General features: G+C 40.9%; 1 protein-coding gene across 9 annotated transcripts in view; it reads right to left on the bottom strand.

The window, feature by feature from the left end:
- LOC125004004 (teneurin-3) overlaps nucleotides 1–17209 on the bottom strand; it is a 322776-nt gene that overhangs the window by 284655 nt on the left and 20912 nt on the right. For all 9 annotated transcript variants that reach the window (XM_047578303.1, XM_047578307.1, XM_047578305.1 and 6 more), the window contains exon 2: nucleotides 15233–15313. The gene's annotated coding sequence lies outside the window, so the exon portion shown is untranslated. The remainder of the gene's footprint in view (nucleotides 1–15232; nucleotides 15314–17209) is intronic.

Raw genomic sequence — 17209 nt, 5'->3', positions numbered from 1 at the left:
GCAGCAGAGCAGCACCAGGAGTCATCTGCATCCACTGTTGATGTGATCAGAGTTAAAGACTGAGCAGGGAGTGATAAGAGATTCAAGATTCTTTATTGTTAAATACTCTGTAACAACGCAGCATCATTAGCAGTAATGAAATGCTAAATAAGATAAATATACAACTGAATACAATTATACGCAGCAGCCTCATACAAATGCTAATGCAGGGCAGCCGGGATTTAGAAAGGCCAAGGATGCACAGAGACCAGAGGACAGGGTTTCATCTCTGGATGCTCTGAACAAAGCTGCTTGTTTCTCTGGGCTAAACAACAATTCAGACTACAAACCGCTCATTGCTTGTAATTTGATCTCTAAAAATTCATGATATTGTTAATAAGAATTGCATGGATTAGTTTTTTCTTTTTGCTTCTTTTACTCCAAAGCACGACCTGAACAGAATAAAGACAAGGCAGGGTTACCCTGGAGGAACACAAGTGAAGGCAAAGTGGAAATTATTAATGTATTGTTGTATTTTAGTTGCTTCTTTTGGTATAATCTGTTGTTTTGTACTCACTGGGAGTAAGTTGGAAAGGACGAGCGTTGCAGCACAGCCTTGTGTTAAGCTTTCCAGGCCAGAGGAGATTCATTAAATGTACCTGAACTACAGATGGTGATGTTGGGCTGAGGCTGCCCTTAAACAGCTGCAGATGAATGGCATTGCATTTGGTAAATGTCACATTATGACTTGTTAAGGCCTTGGAACGCAAAGTTCTGGATGATGGACGGAGTCAGACTGGAGAGGAAAGACCTGAGACGTCTCTGCACTTATTGATCCATATCTGTCCTATTATGTGGTGGTGTGGGGGAAATACACATAAAAGCACTTTACTAAGGAGTTATACGTTCTTAAAATACGGTATTTTAAAGCTTCGGGACCTGGTTAAATTCAAAACATGTCACATTTAGTTTAAAGCCTGAAATAAGTTGTTACCAGGCAACATACAATGATGTTCACGGTCAGAGGGGAAACATACGATTTAAGAGGGAATCGCAGTTTTAAACATCACTACCATCCATTCAACTCTGAGAAGTATGTGCATCTATGTTTGTGGTGTGAAAATGTGGACTGAACTAGATGAGGACATAAAAATGTGCATCACATTAAAAGTAAATACAAACACTCTTGGTCAGTTATAACGAAATGGATACATCATTTTTATTTTATTTAGTTAGTGTGCTTATGATCAGGGCTTTATAATCTTCTATGACTGTATGAATGTATGGATTATGTATGTACTTATGGATCTTGGGGGGTTGAACTTGATAAGCTTTGCTTCCTTCAGCCCAGTTCTCAAACTTGCACTTCATCACATGGTGGTATTTTCTTTCTCTATTACATATACTGTTTTGTTTCTGTGCTTGTCTGAGGCAAATAAAAATCAAATCAAATCACAGACTGTGAACATGACTAATGCCGTTTTACAGTGGCCCGGTACGTGTGCAGGGGTAATTGCGTGTACGTGTGCAGATGGATGGTGTGTCCGGCCCTGCTGGAAACCACAGGGACCGATGACAGGCCCTTGTGGAGCAATTTGAGCCCATGAAGATGTACTAGTGGGAAGCTGAGAGCTAATTAGAGTGGCAGAGGATGCGTACGCTGTTCTGCTGAATGGAGAACAGAGGAGCACATATCTGGATCTGCATTGATTATGGTTTGGGATGCAGAATGTTGGCACCCTGCTTTTCGCTGGGTTCCCACCTGACAAAACCCATTATTTGTGATCAAAGTGAACGGAGATCCAGGATGCGGCTGAGAGAACCAAGTAACGTCTTTCATATTGATATTCACGTGATATTAATATTATTGGAACAATAAATTGAGGTAGCGCTGCGAGCTATTCCTTTCTGTCATTACCGCGCTGTTTGTTAAATCTGAATCTACCCAAAGCTGCTTGGCTTACGGCTTTCTGTGGAGAGGGGGAACTAGCTGTGCAGAAAAAGAGACAGGAGAAAAAAAAAAAAAAATTAGCAGGGAGCCATTATGAACATGCTGAGGGGCTAGGTCTAGGGTAAACCCAGCTGGCATTTCACTGCACATAATTTCTACCATCCACGCTTCCATCCATCTATCCATCCATGAAAACCAAAGGAGTGCTCTCCGCTATGCTCCGCTGGGCTAAAAGGCTAGAGTGTTGCTGCTGACAGCCCCAGGTTCAAGCTGTCACCACACTCCAGTGCCAAACGGTTGCTACTTAAAGACACAAAGTACTCCCGTTGGGGTTTGATTGATATGAGCTCCCTATGGGGTAAAATAAATAAATAAATAAGAAAATAATTGGCCAAAGCAGGAATCCTGTGTCTTTTGATCATTTTAAAACTGCAAGAATGAGGAAAAATTAACAGTATAATGTGGTTTTGCTCCGGACAATACTCAGCTATGTAGCCTAACCTCCTGAGATCCGGCGTCCTCATGTGGGGACGTTATGTTTTAGGTTTGGTGCAGATTATTCAGCTTCATTTAGACAAACTTGTTTAGTTATGCTCATTAATCTTTCTAGTTTGACATGAAAATTTAACAAATTCACAAGTACATGTTTGAGGACATTTTCATCCTGGGATCAATAAAGTAATTAAAATTAAAAATAAAATAAACTGTTTTATATTTTGGTGACTTAAATTTTGATATACAGTGAAATAATCCCTGTGTTCACATGATTTTTTCTTTTTCAAAAACTACTTACATTTCAAAGTTGATGCTTATTTTTCATACCCAAATACCTAAAGATCTTAATCTTATCTTAAAGAATGCCATTTAAAAATGCATGACAAACAAATGCTTGGGTCTCAGGGGGTTAATAAAGCAAGTCGCAGGCGCACTGTCATACACTGAGACTGTGAGAACTCCATATAAATGGTATTTTGTGATCCTGCAGAGGTCTGTTCCAGCATGTGCACCAGCTAAAGCCATGTGGGAAATGCTCTTTGCATTCAAGCTCGCTGTAAAGCCACTCCGCCAAACAGAACAAACTAAGATCAACCGGAGCCAGGAAATAGCCAAACACTGCATCATTGCATCTGTGTTTGCGTTGGTACACGCCGCAGTAGATCCCGCACACAAAGGAAAGAGACTGGTGTGTTTTTCTGCCTTGCTGTGGCTCGGTGTTTGTAATGCTGGTGCCCCTTGTGGTGCTTTTCTGAAGACACACAAAAATAAAAACAAATAAACACAGATTTTATCAGTTGTCAGTGTATTGGAGTATAACAACATCAGGGGCAGACAGAGATGGGAGTGATAGACGGATGGAACCAAAGTAACATATTGTGACATGTCAATTTCACCCACTCGCCAGCGAGCGGTGAAGAAAGAAACACGACGGGAAACAATCGCAAATTCTCCACGGTGGAAAAGATCAGATTTCACAGAATCCACATGAAACCAAAAAAAAAAAAGACACACACACAACAGAGCAATGAGAGAAGACACGTAGCAGGTTCGATGTGAATACAACACAGATGGGCCTTCACCCTCAGGTGTGTCTGGATGTGACGTGACGTGTGTGTGTGTGTGTGCGTACATACATTTGTGTGCTTTGCCCTGCTGGTGGTGCATCAATTCCGCATCCAGCCATCGACGCATGCCCCCACTCCACTTCTCTCCACTCCACTCCACTCCACACACACACGCCTATCTCCGATCATTAAATACAGTCTAACTGCTCTCTCACTCTCAAACCAACCAAACACATCATTATGTAGTCAAAGTCATCTGGGAGCAAGCAAACCGTTGCACATTGCTAATTCTCTCCTTTTTTCATTCAATTACACACATCCATACGGACACGTGCACATGCCGTATTTATATTCATTCAAAAATAACAATTACAAGGTGTGATTTTCTGTCAACACGTTCACTGTCGACCGGTGATGTCCTTGGTTTTTCGAAACTAGAAGCTGTTTCAGCTCTTTCCGCCTCTGGATATCCAGGTGTAGCTGCTGTACGCACAGCTGAAAATCTATGGCTTGCTCATATTGCAAACTATATTTCCTACAGCAAAATTGGAAAGTTTTAATAGAATGCAGAAGATGTCATAGCGGCAGAAGATACTTTTTTCTACACTGTATTGGCTGAATTGGATAGACAACCAGTGTTTTATTTATTTTATTTTTTTTTGCACTGCGGCGACCAGGAAGCAATCCAGCAAGGATAGCTTGGGGCTGTACCTACATTAGCAGGGACTGTCCAGAAACTGAGCTGCCGCGAGCAACCGGCGACTGGCGGTGCGTTCGCTGGAAATTGTTCTCAGACGCCAACAGAAACTGAATCATTCTGCTGCCATGAATTTCAGCATGTGCTGTTTTTTTGTTGGATGCTGACATCAGCCCCGAGGGATCCTGTACGTGTGCCTTACACTACACAAAAAGTTGAAATGGTTACTTTGACAAAGGTCTTCCAGAGACCTTCCCTCACAACTCAGAAGCCGACCCGTTTTTTCGTGCAGTGTTAAAGGGTCGACGCGGAATTTCGAACCGGGGATTTTTCATCAGCTAGGCTCGGCTGCAGCGTGGACAAGCATCCCGCGTCAACTTGCTAATTTACACCAAAATGCACAGAGATTTTTGGCCATTTTTCGTTAACGGAAGCCTATAGTCGAATTAGCCCTGCGTCATGTTCAGGAAATTGAAATTATGGCAGTGCACTGGTAAGAGCATGAGATCCATGAGCTGCTCTGCATCCGAGGAGAAGAGGAGATTCACCAGCAGATATCGGGCTCTGTGCAGGACACAGTGATTTATTCTAATATCAGCAGCCTTTTGAAAGAGCGGGTTTGACTGGTCCATTATTCAGGTCATCAACAAACTGAAAGCCTTAAAAAAAAAAAAAAACTCCTGATAAACGTCAGGATGAGCAGGAGCAGCATGGGACGCACCATGCTGTCCATTGTTTACCTCACACTGTTCCAGTATACTTAAATGTATAATGATGATGTTATCGACGTGGACGCAGCTCTCACAGTGGGAGGTCAGACAGTGGACTGCTGGATGTGTGAAAGCCCTCAAAGGCGGGTCGACCGAGGTCTGAAAATCCTGTGTCAACCCGTTATTTTTGATGTGAAAGCGGTAAGAGATGACCAAGAGGAGAAGAACATAGATGGTAGAGGACCACTGACTGACTCGTCAACGTAACAGCTACAGGCTGGGTGGTGAACACCGCTTGGATAAGCGGTTTTATCTAAATATCCTGTACTCTTTACATGAGTCCTAGTTCAGGTGTAGTGTAATTCAATTTATGTGAAGTTAGACTGAGGGTATGTTATTCCAGAGGGCTTTACTTTTCACCTATAGAATGAAAAATAAGACTCAATGAATTACTAAACTGCTTCACAGACACACAAACAAGAAAAGCAGAAATGTTTTTCTTTTTTTTTTCTCCCCAAAGCCAAAGAAAGTTTAGTCATTCATCCTCAGTCTATGGGTTCATACATCACACAGCGTGCATGCACACGTCGATAGTGCAGATTCTGATCAATGTGCTGTGTAATAATGTGAAACCAGGTAAAGGATTTGTGCTGCTTTGTTTTGTACAGTCACGTTCCCATGGCAACATTTCACCCACATTGCTTTTACTGTAATCATATTTTGACAGTCGGGGGAAAAAGAAAAAAAAAACTGTCTGGAAGAAAAGGTAACAAATCAATGAAAAGTTGGGTACATGATGCGAAGAAGCTCGAGGAGTTGGATGAATCTGGGCATGAATTTGCCCGAGTAAAGAAGATGATGATGTGCATTTGTGTATCTACACTCACAACATTTGTTTATATGCACCCGAAGCAAAGGGTAAAGTTAAAAATACATGCACACTTGGAAATAGTTAGTTTGGATTAAAAAATTAGCAACTGCATTTTTGATCTCTGGATCAATCCTAGAGTTTTGAGTTAAAACGTGACTATGTTAACAAACTTTTACACGTATGGTTGCAGTTGATTTCAGCTGACACTGGCCATCCACAAGTTATTTCTACAAGCTGCAGCCAAAGTACACAAGAAATAAAAACACCAGAAAAGTCTCCACACACTGATGTGACCTCTGCTTGTGTTTGACAAGATGCTATCTCTGGAGATATGAAGCTGTGGAAGTCAACAGTCTGTGGAACCTTCTTTATTTTATTTTATATGTGGGCAGTTAAAGCCAGGAATCTGCAGAAGAATAACGGGCCGACTTCCAGTTTCTGCTCCTGTGTCTGATCATCTCCAGAGATCTCTACATTTAATTAAACCATCTGGTCCTGACAGTCCATATGTAGTCGACAGCATTAATATTTTATTTAAATATACACAATGATGTGGGCTTAAAACTACTCAAACTCTCACTATGTGTAATTTCATATTCAAGGAAAGAGTCGTGTTTTCCACTTGAGGACTGCAGAAGGAATGCAGTCCCTGAATATGAGTACAGTATTTACAGTGGCTGTTCTCTCGTGTTGAGGTGCAGACACAGCAGTGTGATCTGAAGGATTTCCGGGAGGGCTTGTCCTAACCGTTAGGCAATCTGTTGGGTTTTTTTAATGGCTACCACAGCCAGGTATCGAGACTTTCCTGCAGGAGAACTGGCTGTGCTTTCCATGGAGAGGAATTGGTCATTCTGTGGCTTTGTAAGAGAGACAACCTAGATTTAAAACTAATGTAAGAGAGTAAAATAATATGATCAGTGAACTATTCCTTTGCATTTTCTGTATATTAAGTGCAACGGTTGAATTGTTTATGGTTTATTCTGCAGTGCCAATGTTCTTGCTGTTATGTATTTGCTGCAGTAGTACAGCTGCAGTCAGCTGAGACATGAAGTCCTCTGGACCTCTAAAGGCGTACTATGGACATTGGCAGCAGATCTTAAGTCGAGCATGTTGTGAGATGGAGGTCTATGGAACAGACTTGTTTATCCAGCACATAGCACAGAAGCTCAATTGGACTGAGAACTGGGGAATTCTGAGGTCAAGTCAACACCTTGCACTTGTTGTGTTCATTAAACCGTTTTTTGCTTTGTGGCAGGGAGCATTATGCAGCTAAAAGAGGCCACTGCCATCAGGGAACACGGTTTGCATGAAAGGGTTTGACACGGTCTACATCAACGCTTAGGTAGGTGGTACATGTCCCATCTGGTCGTCACAGTTTGGCCCTTGTCAAAAGCCTTATTCACACAGGACTAGTTTCACCTGGGGACCTCTAGTAAATTGCAATAATTGTGGAGGTCGTCTCTAATCTCAATTCCAAGAAATTGAACATGTTTGTAACTGTAATTTTTTCAGAGTTAGTTTGATTCACTGCTTTTTTTTTTTTTGACATTGCATTTAAGAATCATGAAGGACGTCCTATAAATCACAGTTTGTGTTGGATTTTATTGACTGGTGCAGTAATGTGTTCATCACATCAGCAAAGGCTGAGCTGATTTAACCTCCTGAGACCCTGCGTCCTCATATGAGGACATTAAGTTTTAGGTTTTATAGCAGCTTATTCTGCTTCACTTAAACCCATTGTCCTCATTAGTGGACACTTTAGTCTGCCATCTAGTGGTATCAAAGGTTACAACTTGTTTATTTATGCTTATTAACGTTACTAGTTTGATATGACTCACAAATGTAACAAATTAGCAATTTTTGCTAATTAGCTAGTACTCGTTTTATGACATTGGGACTTCATTGTTTGCAATTCTGGTTTTGGTAAATAAACAGTTTTATATTTCACACATTGGTGACTTCTTTATAATATTAACAATGAAATAATCCCAGCGTCCACATATGAGGACATTGTTTTACTACTTCCTGTTCTGAAATTATGCTTAATTTTTGTAATACTGATCCTAAATACCTCAGAGAAATCAGAAATGCATACCAAATAAAAGCTTGGGTGTGAGGACGTTAAATACTGAAAGGTAGTTTATAAATACAGTGTCATTGTATCATGTTTTCTCCATTTATAGTTATTAATCTGAATCTGCAAAGTAGTTGAAGTTCTAATTTGGGATGTAGTGAGCGTTTTTGAGTGTGTCAGGCTACTATCAAGGAGTGTCATTGCTATGGGGTGGGGGCTGGTTCATTCTAGGTGGGTGCTACATGTCTAAATAACACCCACACCAATGAAGACCAGGTCCAAAAGTTTCCCGGCAGAACACCGAATTGTCACAAGGTGACTTCTCCTGCCAATGGTCATAATATTGTGGCTGATCCCTGTATGGCTGGATGGATGATTTGTCCGATATCACAAATCTAGCTGATTTATATTAACTTCATATATATTCACATATATGTTAACATGTGGAATGAATTGGTTTCACTGGCAAATACATTTTGTTTTCCCTCTTTTCTGACTTCAAAAGATTTCTTTATGTTTCAGTCTTTTGCGATACCGCTCTGTTTCCTCTCTCTTTCTATGTCCCTGTTTGTTTTTCTTCTCTAACTCCATCTGCCATTCTCATATTACTTCTTTACCTCTTTCTCCCAGCATCTCAGTGTAAGATGAACTGACGGTTTGCCATCATCTGCTCTGTGGGCGTACCAGAGTAAGGGCATGGATGTGAACAAACATTGTGACCCATTAACTGTGTGGTAACACAGTCACAGCCGGTTGTGTGTCTGTGTGCATCCTGAATGTTTTAGCCCCAGTTATTTGTATCTCAGTTGTGGGATCTATCATCAAAGCGTAATAGGGTTGGGGCCGAGGAGAGAGAACAACAGACAGAGACAGACAAAATGGGAGGAAACGATACACGAGGAGCAATCCTCGCCGTCTCCGTTAGACCATCTTAGAAGGAGGCATGAATACCAGAAACAAAGGTGGAGGTAAAGGAGATGTTTGGAAGTAAGAGACAGGAATAGTCAGAGCAAACATGATAAAAGCCACACAGATTATCTACATTAAAACAACAAAGGTGCAACTTTTCTCACACAAAACACGGCTAAGAACAAATGTGGGCAGGAGAAGACAAGTTGATGCATTGAACTGGTAATGATGCATGAAGCGGCGTGAATCAGTAGCATCCTGTTAAAACCGCTGCAGATACAGAGATAGAGAAGAAAGTATGTGCAAGGATTCCGCCTTAAAACAAGCAACAGTCAGATCTTCTGTTTTATTTACGAGGAAGCCAACGATAACACTTCTCGACTGTGAATAATGTTACGCAGACGATCAACTATACGCGATGGAAATAATGTGACTTTAAAAGAAAATCAGCAAACAACAGAACAAAAAGAGTCCGTTCTGAGCCTTCTATCACGTCTTTGATCATTTCACTCTGGTATCGGAGAAAATAGCCCCACATAAATTGCAAATCCAATCAAAACAATTAGCAATTTGCCTTTTAATTAGCAATTAAGCATGCAATTACAATTCAACAATAAGCTAACGAGACGTGGCTAATAACTAGAGGGGTTCTCGTCAACAGAAGGCTTATGGTGCGTTCAAAGTAGCGGCGAGAGGGCGACAAGATGCAACAACCCCATCTCCGATATCGACGTGACGCCTTAGAGGAGACACATGCATATATGAATGAACATGTGAGCTATACTCCCTGTCAACTGTGAGATAACACATACTGTTATACATGTGTGTTGATGATTTATCCATGAAATAGATGTCTCATTAGAGTCAATTCATTCTGAATAAACACCAGAAAATAGGTGAAGACCGGGCACAAGCGAACCATGAAGCTGTATTCAGTAAGTGAGTAATTCAGCCCAGAGAGCAGCAGCCTTCTGTTTTCCCATGTTTTCTCTTTGTCGTTCTGCAGAGTGCATGACTCAGTGCTGTGCATTCATCCAGTTAAGAAACAAAGGAGGTAATGATTACAGTGAAAGCCCAGTGGCGACTCTTGTTATCTTGTCAAATTATGATGAAGTGTACAATGGTTTAACAATGGTTAGAGACGTTACATCCAAATAAACTCAGGTGTCTGGTTCAAATGGAAAAAGGAGAGAAAAAAATCAATGTTTTCTTGTGTTGCAGTTGCTTTGGAAACTATTCCATTATATCTATATTACGTCATCCTTAGGGTTGGAAAAGGATTAATGCACGCATGCCCCGACTTGGCCAAAGTAGTGGGAAATAAATACATGTTTTTGTAAGAAAATGTCTAAACGTTTATGTCAATTTACAGCAAGATGAATAAATACATGAGACAATGCAGGAATCTTTAAGGAAATATTTGCAAAAAAATATTTCCTTAAAGCAAGAAAACCACTTGATCCTTAAGCCTTTTCTTGTACGTTGTAATATTAATGATCTCGAGTATGTTTTGCTCAAAAGTACAATTAAAGAGAACAATTAAAGTGACGTCTGCCAGGCCATACGCTACCACACCACGACTCTTTGAAAAGGTGCAACTTCAACCTTTATGTCAATTCTTTTTTTTTTTTTTTTTTTTTAAGATTTTGATGAGCAGCAGGAAATAAATAAAGTAAATGAACAGAAAGGAAGGAGCAGGGAGGAGTTGAGTGATTCTGGAGAAGTCATGAAAGTTTTCCTACATCTGTTTAAGATAAAAGACACTAAAATCTGTGAGAGTAGAGAATTTAAAACCGAAGAAGCTGCTCGGATGAGATCATGGAAGTCAAACAATAGTGGCTTTCCCTTCGCCGACACCTATCAGAACGAGAGATGTAGCTGGTTGAGGTCATTACACTCTGGGTCCAGTGAATAAAGACCCAAAACGAGCATGAGAGGAAAATGAGGTTAGTGATTAACACCTAACAAGAGGATTCTTCATAGTTTGTCGTTGATTTCCTGGTCATTTTATTGGTCTCTGTGGTCCCACAGGAACCACCTCCCCACTGTTAAAGCCACTCGGTTGGCTTTTATGTTCCCTCAGGGCCCAGCTCACAGGAAGTAAGGACAGAGCAGAGTGGATTAGGGGGTGACGGTCAGCCTTTAGAAATTCGATCAAACTTTGAAATACTCTAAGGAATAGACTCAACGTGGCTGCCTGTTTTATAGCGTATGCTGTTGTGTCATAAAGGACCAGGAAGAAGGTCTATTCATCCTCCGACGTCTCATTATATTTCTTTTACAGTCATCATCCGGTCCTGCTTTTAAAAACTGTCTACATGTTTACGACCAGTGTTAGAATGGCAGGTCCACCGGTTCACGTCCGAGGCCTTGACGTGCCTGCGTTTCCACTTTCCCTCCATGCCAAGGATTAATTGGTAGAATTTACAGAAAACACCAAAGGAACAGTTAATGCGACAACCTCTGCTTTTCAAATCTAAATTGCCATTTGCCACCAAAAGCAGAAATCCAATGCTTACAAATGCGTACACTATTAACACATTGTAGCAAACCATAGTAGAACTGATTCTGAAACTTGTTTTCTATCTTTATCTCCAGCGTACATGCCTTCACTGAGGTTTTGGTGTTGAATGTATGAAGATAAATCTTCCTACGTCTGTCTACTCTGCTCCACTCTTTTACGGCTCCATCGACCAAATGCTATCTCTCTGGTCAGGTAAACAAAGAACAAGTGATCTGTAACATGAGACAGACCAAAAGCAGGAAGCCGTAAACACGGATGCAGAGCACTAAGAGCCACGTGAGCTGTCTTTGCATTGATGTTTGTGCTCATCCTGGTCAGAACAAATGGTACTAGGAGACAGAGTTATGTCCAGCAGAGAAGGCAGCGCGATGTTATTTATATAGGTTGTAGCATATTGCGTACACGTACCAAGACTTGTCCTTATCCAACCATCACAGCAGCAGCTGTGACTAATTTACTAGCTGACAGGTCACCAACGTGGCCATTGAGCTAGTTCAAAGTGACATATCTTCCCAACTTGTTGGTGCACTGACAGCAGCACATGTGCACGAGTGACCGGGAAAAGGCCCGGGGCCACAAAGCTAATGCAAAACAAAGGGTCCAAAGTCTGGGAACTTTTGTGACTCCAAACAACCAAGAAAACTGTCACACAAGATTTGTAACCTCGTGCACCATGGGGCAAACTCCAGGTCGGAGCGATGAAGCTCATGAAGAAGAGCAAAAAAATGCAGTTCATCGAGTGGCCACTAGAGGCTCCAAAAGGCAGAAAATCCCCATAGACCCCGATGTTAAAAAGCACAACTTTACAGCATTATTAAACATGTTCACAGCCTGGTTCAATATACAGTTTTGGTCCCTATACTTTATTTCACTATTCACGACGACTGTAAGGGGGGTGAATGTTTTTTTTTTTTTTTTTTCTAAAACAAACATAATTGAGGGCGTCCCCATTTTGATTGACAGGTGGTAGCATGAGCTAACAGGTAGCAGATAGTTGGGTTAACACAGTATCTGAGTGCGGGTGGAGGAAAGTTCATCCATCATGGAGATCACGGGCTCCGCCCACTTTGTGAGCCTCAAAAACGAAGCCCACAATCCAATGGGTGATGGGTTTGTCCCTATTATAAACAGTCATACACTCAGACAGACCTCTGTAAAATACTTAGCTCCCATGCTAGTAGCCAGCCTATCGCAGTATGTGCAGACGGAGTTGTCGTGGCGTTAAGAAGGATCAGGACAGACTGATATTGTCTCTGGGGTTCGTCACTAATAGTAAATTGTTGACTCATCACTGTGAGTTATACTCCTGGGTGGGATGGCTGCTCTGGACGCCTGAAGGATCATTCATTGGTGCACTTTAATATATAAAGCAAATAATGCCTTTCTACGTTTGCACTTTAATCGAAGAGGAAAGCTGCTCTTCACTTTCTCCGATCACAAGATCAGAGGTTTCTTTCTGTGCCCTTTGCTCATGATGAACTGGAATAAAAGGGCCTTTTGTCCAATCTGCACCAGTTGCATGGAATATGTTGCAGAATGACTGTAGGTAATTTCATTGAGCACTTTAAATCCAAACTGAGAGTACTTGAGACCGACTCCACAATATGCTCCTGTTTTTTTTTTTTTTTTTTAATATAATTCACTTTTTTATTTTTTTCCCCTTTTATTTCTCTTTTGTCTGAGACACTGTGTTATTTTGTAATTGTGTTTTGTAAAAACACAATCAGAAGAGAAGTTTATTTCATTGCTGCTGCCACTTAAATTAATATAATAAATAAAAGACGTTGTTTTGCATTTTTAGTGCAAATCATAATCTTACTAATCAACCAACAAAATAGTTGCAACGGACGTTTTCCTGCTGCAGCTTCTTTGAGTTTTATCTTCGAGTTTTCCTGTTGACGACGTTCCTGATTGTCTGACAAATAAAGCAGCTCCTACTGAGGTCTAATTCAGCCGTGATTACAGAATAAAATATATGAATTATCGTGTATTAATGCTACAAGTGCACAAACACACCCTCTATTTTCCATAACATGAATAAAATCACAATGCAAACGTTGCCTGAAGATTCCCGTGACCGGGGGTTGTTACATGTGCTCGAGTCTGCAAACACGTGTGTGTGTGTGTGTGTGTGTGTGTGATGTCCAGAATAAAATGCCAACCATCCCACCAGGGACTTTAAAGAGAGAGAGGAGTAGATCGAACAAACAGAAAAGAAAGAAAAAAATTGTCGATGTGGACATTATTCTAAAATGTGTGTGTGTGTGTGTGTGTGTGTGTACACGTGTAAGTCAGAGCACACTGCGCTGTTTAAGTCGCTGTGGGACTTTTTAGTGTTTTGATCAGACAACATCATATATCATGGTGGTTTTTATAGCCCTGAGAGCTGTCAAAAGAAGAGCAAGAGAAGATGGGGGGAGGGGGGAGGGAGGGAGGGAGGGTGTGTGACATGACAGAGGGAGAAGCAGGAAGGGGAATAAAATGAGGCAGCACTTGAAATGTCTCGGTTCAACAGATGTAAGACGAAGAAGAAGAAGAAAAAACTAAACAGGCCTCCTGTCTTTTAATGTGGTTGTGGCTCCATTCAAACCCAACACAATACGACGACGTTATTGTAATTTGCTGTTCACAAAGTGAACACTGTAGCTTTGTTCGTGCAACACAACATTTGTGACAAGAGGCTTATGCTCGCTAATGATGTTGATGTTATTATCTTCAGTATTATCTGCAGACGTTGTTACCGTAATGACTGTGTCATTGAATGAGGAGCTGCACAAGTGGGAAGTGACAGTAACAATGTTTTAAAAAAGGAAATAAATCAACACATGTGCAGGAATTAAATATTCATTAGTTATTACCTGATCACGTGTCACCATCGAGCAAATATTACTGAAGAGAAACACGAGAGTGTTTCATCTGTTCCTACTCCGACCAGGACATACGTCCACGACACTGTCAAATCAAGCGTAACATTATGACCACCTTCCTAATATTGACTCTGTGGATCATCCCACAGATATTTGATCAGTTTGGGATCTAGTGAATTTAGGAGTCAGCTCTTCATGGTTTTTTTTGAGTTGTTCCTAAAGCGTTTTTATTTGTGTGTCTGTGTCAGGCTGCATCCTCCTGGGGGTGGGGGTGAGGGTGGGGGTGCAGGTGTCTGCTCTGGTCCAGGTGGGGGCTACATCTCTCAGTAACGTCCACACCAATGAACGCCAGCTCCAAAAATTTCCCAACAGAACACTGAACTGTCACAAGACGGTTAAGATATCATTCATTTCCCCTGTCGGTGGTCATAATGTTGTGGCTGATTGGTGAACGTGGTCATTCTGAACTAGTGTACGTGGAAATTCAAACACACTAAAGTCTATTTATCACAGTTTAATTCTTGTCATTTGTTCATAAGCCCTTTTGCCAAAATTACCATGAAGACAAATTATTAAATATTTCCTTTAACCCTGGAACTCAATACATGCGAAACACAAACAACACACACACACAAAAAAAACTAAGCCCCTAAAAGAATAAGTTTATCACATTTTTCAGACACCCTTCCCCTTCTTTCTTTTTCCAACCTCTGTGTCCAGGACGGGCTGTGATAAGCTGCAGCTTTTAGCCGGCTGACAGAGTGGAGCATGAATGAAATGAAAATTGAATAACGTGCTCCAGCTCTGTATGTTGGGTGTTTATGGCTTAATATGCGACTTCCTGGGAGTTCCACCAAGTCCCAGTGCAACAAATGAGAGGCAATACAGTGTAAAGAGCTAAACTCAGCCAGTTGTCCTCTGGACTGAGCGACACACACACACACACACACACACACACACACACACAAACACACAAACACACCGGGCTGTTTGGCAAGCGCTGCTCTTTGGCAGCCGACGTAGCATGTGTGTTTAAGCATCTGTTTGTAAGTGTGTGTGTGTGTGTGTGTGTGGTCATACGTCATTACCTGTGCTGGCAGGTGTGATGCAGAGGGGAGTCGTACGTTGAAGCATTAGTGTCATTCAAGACCGTGCAGCAGGAGGCGGCGCTAGGAGGAGATAAAAGGAAGCACGCAGGTCAGAGAAGTCAGGTTCTCACTGGTTCCACCAGGAGCTGCTGTCAACACGGGCACAGAAAAATAAAAATAAAAATAAAATAAAGAGGCACGGCACCTTGTCAAGGGCAAAAAGGCTGAATTCGTTTAAATGTTCATAAATAGATCATCACAAGGTCATTTAGTTACAACGATGAACCGTCTTTTAACGTCACTCACAAACATACGAAGATGTTCTGAAGACGTGGGGAGTTGGTTTGTTCATACGTGGAACTGTCAGTGTATGTTTTTATATGCACAGCTTTTAAATGCATTGACTTCATCATATGATTTTTATCCTGTTATATTTCAGTGATTCTTACATTATTTCTCATTCCAGTTCTTATCTATTCAGGAGCTACAGATAGAAATTAGGAAAGGTTGCTAAAATGTTCTAAAGGTTACATTTATTTTATTTTTTTCTGTGTGTGTGTGTGTGTGTGTGTGTGTGTGTGTGTGTGTGTGTGTGTGTGTGTGCATGTGTGTGTGCGTTGACCCTGTTTTAAATAAATAAGTTCCTGTCGCTGTCAGTCAGGGCAGAGATGAAATAGCTTCACACAAACATTAAGCACGTCCAGTATTCACCCTTCAGTTACACTTCAAATCAAATCAAATCAAATTTACATATAAACACTTTTCATATGTCAAAAAGTGGAAGGGCCCCGATGAGGAAAACACTGGAGTTAAAATCTAAGGAACGACAGAATAAAATATAAATAATACTAAAAGGAATTAACAAACAATATGGTATTAAAAAAATAACTGAAAAACTGTGAAACAGTAAAATCAGCATAATTACATACTTAAGAATAAATGAGTAATAATAAAAAGAGTAAAGGACTCAGTTAAAAGCCAAATTAAAAAGGTGGGCCGCGGTAACGGGACCAACAATAATAATAATAATAATAATAATACATTTGTATTGTAATTTACATTTTAACAATCTCAAAGTGCTACAGAGCAACAAAACGGTCAATAAATAGTTAATATTCGTCTTCACTGGTTTAACCTAAATCTCCACACTCTCCTAAATACTGACACACACGCTGATAACTAAGAAAACTAAGACCATAAACATCGAACATTGACACTCGACATTCATTTAAACAAAATATTTTTCCTGCTGCTTCCGTTTACTTCAGAACTGACGTCAGTCGACTTAAAACATTCAGGAATAAACTGTTTATGCTACAAAGAATCCAACCTGTGCTCACTAAACATTAAACTACTGCTTAGAAAGCTGGTTGTTTTGCTTTTAACTCAACATCATCGCTGCTTTTTCTCAGCTTGGGAAACGCTGGTCTGGTTTTTGAAGATGTTGAGAGATTAACTGGAATCATTTGCGTCAGCTGGAGGTGAACTTGTTAAATGTTTCGTATTTACATGGTGGGACGATCCAAAGAAACCATGCAACACTTTAAAACAGCGCACAACCAGTGATTTCTTTTAAAAACCCTCCAAGGTATCACATTCATCTGCTCAAAGAACAACACGTGTAAAGTGTAAAGAGCGCGGCCGCAGAACACGGAGGGAAGAAGACGAGCTCTGTCTCCTAGAGCTGAATGTACTTTGTGGTTCTGGGACCGATTTAAACTTTTTGCACCACAGGACCGTGGACAGATGCTGAGACAATGGGCACAGTGAAAGAGATCTTAACTTTTTTTTAGAGAAATGTCCTCCGGTCTGACAAAACAAAAGCTGAACTGTTCAGACATAATGACCAATTTCTAAGTTTGGACAAAAGAAGACGGAGGCTTGGAAGCCGAAGGAGAACACCATTAATAACAATGGTGACAGTGTAATATCAAATGGTGCGTTTTTTTTCTACGAGACGGACTGGAATGCTTCCAA

This window comes from Mugil cephalus, chromosome 2 (assembly GCF_022458985.1).
Source record: "Mugil cephalus isolate CIBA_MC_2020 chromosome 2, CIBA_Mcephalus_1.1, whole genome shotgun sequence".
In the NCBI taxonomy this organism is placed as follows: domain Eukaryota; kingdom Metazoa; phylum Chordata; class Actinopteri; order Mugiliformes; family Mugilidae; genus Mugil; species Mugil cephalus.
Note: the sequence above shows the minus strand (reverse complement) of the source record. Positions and strands in the feature narration are given on the sequence as shown.